We start from the raw sequence: 9,121 nt of genomic DNA, 5'->3' as shown, positions 1-9,121 counted from the left end.
TGTACACTGTACCGAAACTGAACTGAAGCTGGTATACAGTAATATTACACACACAGAGTATGATGCAGCAGGATAACACAGCTGACTAGTGTATTATACATCAGTATAACATACAGTGTATGATACTGTACATTATAACACAGTTCACCTGAAGATATATATTTTGCACTGTGTACATTGTACCGAGACTACTGCACTGTGTACACTGTACCAAGACTACTGCACTGTGTACACTGTACCAAGACTACTGCACTGTGTACATTGTACCGAGACTACTGCACTGTGTACACTGTACCAAGACTACTGCACTGTGTACATTGTACCGAGACTACTGCACTGTGTACACTGTACCAAGACTACTGCACTGTGTACACTGTACCAAGACTACTGCACTGTGTACACTGTACCAAGACTACTGCACTGTGTACACTGTACCAAGACTACTGCACTGTGTACACTGTACCAAGACTACTGCACTGTGTACACTGTACCAAGACTACTGCACTGTGTACATTGTACCAAGACTACTGCACTGTGTACATTGTACCAAGACTACTGCACTGTGTACATTGTACCAAGACTACTGCACTGTGTACACTGTACCAAGACTACTGCACTGTGTACACTGTACCGAGACTGAACTGAAGCTGGTATACAGTAATATTACACACACACAGAGTATGATGCAGCAGGATAACACAGCTGACTAGTGTATTATACATCAGTATAACATACAGTGTATGATACTGTACATTATAACACAGTTCACCTGAAGATATATATTTTTAACATTAGAATCTACATATTTTTCAGTTGTATTTGGTGAGAACCGAACCATTAGTCAGGACTGAATTCATTTTTGGACTCGTTTGTACTGCTCGTTTTGGTTTTCCGTCCATGTGACAGTTACATGCTCGTTGGTCAGTGTTTAGGTCTACCCATATTTTTCAAAATGAGTGAATACCTTCAGTGTATCGCGGAAGATTATTTACAAGTAGGTAGCTTGTCTGTCTCGATTAACGATTGGAGGATCGATCCCACAAAAGTTCTTGCGCTGAATGACCTACACACGGATTTGATGCTTGATGTAAATCAATAATTAATAAATCAATTTAGCTTGTGTTTCCAGGTCAGGCGTATGGAAGCGGGAACTTATGAATTCATAGTGGATCAAGGAGATCAACTGACCAACGGAATCTGTAGAAACCTCTGCTTGAAGCTAATCAGAAGGTGTGAAAACCTTCCTGGAAACCCCGCACATGGGTCGTAAATGCACGACAGCGCCAGATACGACAAATGTAACGACGAAGAGCAGCAAAGTACTCCAAACAATAGCAACAATAACAGCACACAGGAGGTAATACCTCACCACGACGAGGCTGCGGAAAACGAAAGCTGTTTGGCTGGAAGCCTTGTAGGCAGGAGCTCTTGAGCGAGTGAAGGGAATGTAGGTCATGTGCATGGATGGTCGAGCTCTCCACTCATACCTACCAGATTTTCATCTCTCTCATTCATTCTCTCACTCTTCCAAGACACTATTATTCTCTCTCTCTCTCTCTCTCTCTCTCTCTCTCTCTCTCTCTCTCTCTCCCATCATACATTGCACCAGCTCCTCTTCTCGCCTTTTGTGTTATATATCTCGACCCCAGTGGGTTACCCAGGTTCTGTGCACATATGCTGCCATGTATGATAATCTTTGTAACAGTATCTGTGTATACCTGAATAAAATTACTTACCTCATTGATGACTTTAAATATGTTATTACAAAAATAAATAATAATAATAATAATAATAATTATTATTATTATTATTATTATTATTATTATTATTATTATTATATAAATAATGGTATTTTAGAGTTTACTGCTGGAAAATAAGAAATCCGTGTCCTTGATAAGTAAATTCTTCACACCATTAAAGTGTTTAAAGAAATATGATAACGAGGTTGTGGTCGACCAAGAAATAACTGTAGCTGCAACTTTCCACTCGTTAAACGGTTCAGACTCGATAAACAGTTTAGGAATTGTTAAACAGTCAAGAATCATTAAGTAGTTAAGAACCATAAACGAGCAGACGAGGAGATAGAAACAACATGAATAATTGACACTGCTTATGACATCAATAACGGCAGTGATGTCACCACCACTGGAGGCGTGGCTACAACAGTGACGTCACCACCGCTGGAGATGTAGCTAAAGCAGTGGCGTCACTACCACTGGAGACGTAGCTTCAGTAGTGACGTCATCACCGCTGGAGACGTAGCCACAACAGTGACGTCACTACCATTAGAGACGTAACTACAGTGGGGAGCAAACAGAAGAATCCCGGGGTCATTATTATGGATAAATTCCATGCCTGAACGATAATACAGGGGTTAGGTTAGGTAAGGTTCGTCAGGAAACAGGACAAATGTTTCCTGACGCGGGTCTTAGTCAGATGATGACCCGCCTTTGGAGCTTTTGGTCATCTGACCGAGGCCTTCCGCTGGCTTACCGGTCCACCCCTTTAAAAATTATGGTCATTTATAACCATTGTTATATCATATATAAGACAGGGGTGAAACATTAGCAGCGTCCCACATCAGTGTAAATTAATGACCCGCTTTCAGTAATGAACACCTACGTATCCTTGTTTGAGGATGTCAGAATTACGAAGAGGATATACATTCAAGGGAAGATGGTTGCAGGAGGACACGGAATGGTCGAACACTAGGTTTCTTTGAGTTTAACCCGAGCAAAATTGTGAAGTTGGAAGATAGGGAGAGAAGACTGAGGGTAGGACATCATGAGTATGCAGCGCCGGTGTGCAGCCAACATCTAGTATAAAGCAAGGTGAAATTCCCCACGGACAGGACAGCAGCGTCCCCGCAAAGGATTGCAGTTTCAACGAGTGGGATAGTAATAGTAGCCACAGCAAGCACGGCAGATGTTACAGCTGCCCGAACCTCCTACTACTGCTGCCCTATCTTCCTTCTGCTGTTGCTGCTCGAGCCTCCTGCTACTACCACTCCTGCTATCACCGATGTCACACCTGCTGCTTCTGCTGCTACTGGTACAACTGCTGTTTATGCTCTAGAAGCATTACTGCTCATCACGATGACCTTTTCCCTGCTGCACCTTCTGCTTCAGCTCCTATTGTTTACACTCCTGTTGCAGCTTCTACTGTTTCTCCTGCTGTAACATCTGCTACTGTAGTTTAACAGTGCATTTCACAGTACATGTATCATATTGTTGTATCCTGAACACACAAGGATTCAGGCTACGTTTGAACGACTTAACAAACGGCTTATCTGTACTACCACGAGTACATATTCTGCACTCATACTGTCAGAGTTTCTTGTGGATGTACCGTGTTGTAACAGTGTGTGTGTGGATGTACCGTGTTGTAACAGTGTGTGTGTGGATGTACCGTCTTGTAACAGTGTATGTGGATGTACCGTCTTGTAACAGTGTGTGTGGATGTACCGTGTTGTAACAGTGTGTGTGTACCGTCTTGTAACAGTATGTGTGGATGTACCGTCTTCTAACAGTGTGTGTGGATGTACCGTCTTGTAACAGTGTGTGTGGATGTACCGTGTTGTAACAGTGTGTGTGTGGATGTACCGTCTTGTAACAGTGTGTGTGGATGTACCGTCTTCTAACAGTGTGTGTGGATGTACCGTCTTCTAACAGTGTGTGTGGATGTACCGTCTTCTAACAGTGTGTGTGTGGATGTACCGTCTTCTAACAGTGTGTGTGTACCGTCTTCTAACAGTGTGTGTGGGATGTACCGTCTTGTAACAGTGTGTGTGGATGTACCGTCTTCTAACAGTGTGTGTGGATGATGTTCCGTCTTCTAACAGTGTGTGTGGATGTACCGTCTTCTAACAGTGTGTGTGGATGTACCGTCTTCTAACAGTGTGTGTGGATGTACCGTCTTCTAACAGTGTGTGTGGATGTACCGTCTTGTAACAGTGTGTGTGGATGTACCGTCTTGTAACAGTGTGTGTGGATGTATCGTCTTGTATGTACCGTCTTGTAACAGTGTCTGTGGATGTACCGTCTTCTAACAGTGTGTGTGTGGATGTACCGTCTTCTAACAGTGTGTGTGGATGTACCGTCTTCTAACAGTGTGTGTGGATGTACCGTCTTGTAACAGTGTGTGTGGATGTACCGTCTTGTAACAGTGTGTGTGGATGTACCGTCTTGTAACAGTGTGTGTGGATGTACCGTCTTCTAACAGTGTGTGTGGATGTACCGTCTTCTAACAGTGTGTGTGGATGTACCGTCTTGTAACAGTGTGTGTGGATGTACCGTCTTCTAACAGTGTGTGTGGATGTACCGTCTTGTAACAGTGTGTGTGGATGTACCGTCTTCTAACAGTGTGTGTGGATGTACCGTCTTCTAACAGTGTGTGTGGATGTACCGTCTTGTAACAGTGTGTGTGGATGTACCGTCTTGTAACAGTGTGTGTGGATGTACCGTCTTGTAACAGTGTGTGTGGATGTACCGTCTTGTAACAGTGTGTGTGGATGTACCGTCTTCTAACAGTGTGTGTGGATGTACCGTCTTGTAACAGTGTGTGTGGATGTACCGTCTTGTATCAGTGTGTGTGGATGTACCGTCTTGTAACAGTGTGTGTGGATGTACCGTCTTGTAACAGTGAGTGTGGATGTACCGTCGTGTAACAGTGAGTGTGGATGTACCGTCGTGTAACAGTGAGTGTGGATGTACCGTCTTGTAACAGTGTGTGTGGATGTACCGTCTTGTAACAGTGAGTGTGGATGTACCGTCGTGTAACAGTGAGTGTGGATGTACCGTCTTGTAACAGTGTGTGTGGATGTACCGTCTTGTAACAGTGTGTGTGGATGTACCGTCGTGTACCGTCTTAACAGTGTGTGTGGATGTACCGTCTTGTAACAGTGTGTGTGGATGTACCGTCTTGTAACAGTGTGTGTGGATGTACCGTCTTGTAACAGTGTGTGTGGATGTACCGTCTTCTAACAGTGTGTGTGGATGTACCGTCTTCTAACAGTGTGTGTGGATGTACCGTCTTGTAACAGTGTGTGTGGATGTACCGTCTTCTAACAGTGTGTGTGGATGTACCGTCTTCTAACAGTGTGTGTGTGGATGTACCGTCTTGTATGTACCGTCTTCTAACAGCGTGTGTGGATGTACCGTCTTGTAACAGTGTATGTGGATGTACCGTCTTGTAACAGTGTGTGTGGATGTACCGTCTTGTAACAGTGTGTGTGGATGTACCGTCTTCTAACAGTGTGTGTGGATGTACCGTCTTGTAACAGTGTGTGTGGATGTACCGTCTTCTAACAGTGTGTGTGGATGTACCGTCTTGTAACAGTGTGTGTGGATGTACCGTCTTCTAACAGTGTGTGTGTGGATGTACCGTCTTCTAACAGTGTGTGTGGATGTACCGTCTTCTAACAGTGTGTGTGGATGTACCGTCTTCTAACAGTGTGTGTGGATGTACCGTCTTCTAACAGTGTGTGTGGATGTACCGTCTTCTAACAGTGTGTGTGTGGATGTACCGTCTTCTAACAGTGTGTGTGGATGTACCGTCTTCTAACAGTGTGTGTGGATGTACCGTCTTGTAACAGTGTGTGTGGATGTACCGTCTTGTAACAGTGTGTGTGGATGTACCGTCTTGTAACAGTGTGTGTGGATGTACCGTCTTGTAACAGTGTGTGTGGATGTACCGTCTTGTAACAGTGTGTGTGGATGTACCGTCTTCTAACAGTGTGTGTGGATGTACCGTCTTCTAACAGTGTGTGTGGATGTACCGTCTTCTAACAGTGTGTGTGGATGTACCGTCTTCTAACAGTGTGTGTGGATGTACCGTCTTCTAACAGTGTGTGTGGATGTACCGTCTTCTAACAGTGTGTGTGGATGTACCGTCTTGTAACAGTGTGTGTGGATGTACCGTCTTCTAACAGTGTGTGTGGATGTACCGTCTTGTAACAGTGTGTGTGGATGTACCGTCTTGTAACAGTGTGTGTGGATGTACCGTCTTGTAACAGTGTGTGTGGATGTACCGTCTTGTAACAGTGTGTGTGGATGTACCGTCTTGTAACAGTGTGTGTGGATGTACCGTCTTCTAACAGTGTGTGTGGATGTACCGTCTTCTAACAGTGTGTGTGGATGTACCGTCTTCTAACAGTGTGTGTGGATGTACCGTCTTGTATGTACCGTCTTGTAACAGTGTGTGTGGATGTACCGTCTTGTAACAGTGTGTGTGGATGTACCGTCTTGTAACAGTGTGTGTGGATGTACCGTCTTGTAACAGTGTGTGTGGATGTACCGTCTTCTAACAGTGTGTGTGGATGTACCGTCTTCTAACAGTGTGTGTGGATGTACCGTCTTCTAACAGTGTGTGTGGATGTACCGTCTTGTAACTGTCTGTGGAACAGTGTGTGTGTGGATGTACCGTCTTCTAACAGTGTGTGTGGATGTACCGTCTTCTAACAGTGTGTGTGGATGTACCGTCTTCTAACAGTGTGTGTGGATGTACCGTCTTCTAACAGTGTGTGTGGATGTACCGTCTTGTAACAGTGTGTGTGGATGTACCGTCTTGTAACAGTGTGTGTGGATGTACCGTCTTGTAACAGTGTGTGTGGATGTACCGTCTTCTAACAGTGTGTGTGGATGTACCGTCTTGTAACAGTGTGTGTGGATGTACCGTCTTGTAACAGTGTGTGTGGATGTACCGTCTTGTAACAGTGTGTGTGGATGTACCGTCTTGTAACAGTGTGTGTGGATGTACCGTCTTCTAACAGTGTGTGTGTGGATGTACCGTCTTCTAACAGTGTGTGTGGATGTACCGTCTTGTAACAGTGTGTGTGGATGTACCGTCTTGTAACAGTGTGTGTGGATGTACCGTCTTGTAACAGTGTGTGTGGATGTACCGTCTTGTAACAGTGTGTGTGGATGTACCGTCTTGTAACAGTGTGTGTGGATGTACCGTCTTGTAACAGTGTGTGTGGATGTACCGTCTTGTAACAGTGTGTGTGGATGTACCGTCTTGTAACAGTGTGTGTGGATGTACCGTCTTCTAACAGTGTGTGTGGATGTACCGTCTTGTAACAGTGTGTGTGGATGTACCGTCTTCTAACAGTGTGTGTGGATGTACCGTCTTGTAACAGTGTGTGTGGATGTACCGTCTTGTAACAGTGTGTGTGGATGTACCGTCTTGTAACAGTGTGTGTGGATGTACCGTCTTCTAACAGTGTGTGTGGATGTACCGTCTTGTAACAGTGTGTGTGGATGTACCGTCTTCTAACAGTGTGTGTGGATGTACCGTCTTGTAACAGTGTGTGTGGATGTACCGTCTTGTAACAGTGTGTGTGGATGTACCGTCTTGTAACAGTGTGTGTGGATGTACCGTCTTGTAACAGTGTGTGTGGATGTACCGTCTTGTAACAGTGTGTGTGGATGTACCGTCTTGTAACAGTGTGTGTGGATGTACCGTCTTGTAACAGTGTGTGTGGATGTACCGTCTTGTAACAGTGTGTGTGGATGTACCGTCTTGTAACAGTGTGTGTGGATGTACCGTCTTCTAACAGTGTGTGTGGATGTACCGTCTTGTAACAGTGTGTGTGGATGTATCCGTCTTCTAACAGTGTGTGTGGATGTACCGTCTTGTAACAGTGTGTGTGGATGTACCGTCTTGTAACAGTGTGTGTGTACCGTCTTGTAACAGTGTGTGTGGATGTACCGTCTTCTAACAGTAGCAGTGTGTGTGGATGTACCGTCTTGTAACAGTGTGTGTGGATGTACCGTCTTGTAACAGTGTGTGGATGTACCGAACAGTGTATGTACCGTCTTCTAACAGTGTGTGTGGATGTACCGTCTTGTAACAGTGTGTGTGGATGTACCGTCTTCTAACAGTGTGTGTGGATGTACCGTCTTGTAACAGTGTGTGTGTACCGTCTTGTATGTGTTTGGACCGTCTTCTAACAGTGTGTGTGGATGTACCGTCTTGTAACAGTGTGTGTGGATGTACCGTCTTCTAACAGTGTGTGTGGATGTACCGTCTTCTTACAGTGTGTGTGGATGTACCGACTTGTAACAGTTCCGTCTTGTAACAGTGTGTGTGGATGTACCGTCTTCAGTGTGTGTGGAACCGTCTTGTAACAGTGTGTGTGGATGTACCGTCTTCTAACAGTGTGTGTGGATGTACAGTCTTGTAACAGTGTGTGTGGATGTACCGTCTTGTAACAGTGTGTGTGGATGTACCGTCTTCTGTGTGTGGATGTACCGTCTTGTAACAGTGAGTGTGGATGTACCGTCGTGTAACAGTGAGTGTGGATGTACCGTCTTGTAACAGTGTGTGTGGATGTACCGTCGTGTAACAGTGAGTGTGGATGTACCGTCGTGTAACAGTGAGTGTGGATGTACCGTCGTGTAACAGTGAGTGTGGATGTACCGTCGTGTAACAGTGAGTGTGGATGTACCGTCGTGTAACAGTGAGTGTGGATGTACCGTCGTGTAACAGTGAGTGTGGATGTACCGTCTTGTAACAGTGTGTGTGGATGTACCGTCGTGTAACAGTGAGTGTGGATGTACCGTGTTGTAACAGTGTGTGTGTGGATGTACCGTGTTGTAACAGTGTGTGTGTGGATGTACCGTCTTGTAACAGTGTATGTGGATGTACCGTCTTGTAACAGTGTGTGTGGATGTACCGTCTTGTAACAGTGTGTGTGGATGTACCGTCTTGTAACAGTGTGTGTGGATGTACCGTCTTGTAACAGTGTGTGTGGATGTACCGTCTTGTAACAGTGTGTGTGGATGTACCGTCTTGTAACAGTGTGTGTGGATGTACCGTCTTGTGTGTGTGGATGTACCATCTTCAAACCGTCTTCTAACAGTGTGTGTGGATGTACCGTCTTGTAACAGTGTGTGTGGATGTACCGTCTTGTAACAGTGTGTGTGGATGTACCGTCTTCTAACAGTGTGTGTGGATGTACCGTCTTGTAACAGTGTGTGTGGATGTACCGTCTTGTAACAGTGTGTGTGGATGTACCGTCTTGTAACAGTGTGTGTGGATGTACCGTCTTGTAACAGTGTGTGTGGATGTACCGTCTTGTAACAGTGTGTGTGGATGTACCGTCTTGTAACAGTGTGTGTGG

At 45.0% G+C, this 9,121-nt stretch overlaps 1 protein-coding gene across 9 annotated transcripts in view; it reads right to left on the bottom strand.

The window, feature by feature from the left end:
* The window catches only part of kkv (hyaluronan synthase-like protein kkv), a 176,435-nt gene that overhangs the window by 133,122 nt on the left and 34,192 nt on the right, over positions 1-9,121 (bottom strand). The gene's annotated exons all lie outside the window — the stretch shown is intronic.

Source organism: Cherax quadricarinatus, chromosome 17 (genome assembly GCF_038502225.1).
Source record: "Cherax quadricarinatus isolate ZL_2023a chromosome 17, ASM3850222v1, whole genome shotgun sequence".
In the NCBI taxonomy this organism is placed as follows: domain Eukaryota; kingdom Metazoa; phylum Arthropoda; class Malacostraca; order Decapoda; family Parastacidae; genus Cherax; species Cherax quadricarinatus.
This window is presented reverse-complemented; position numbering and strand designations above follow the sequence as displayed.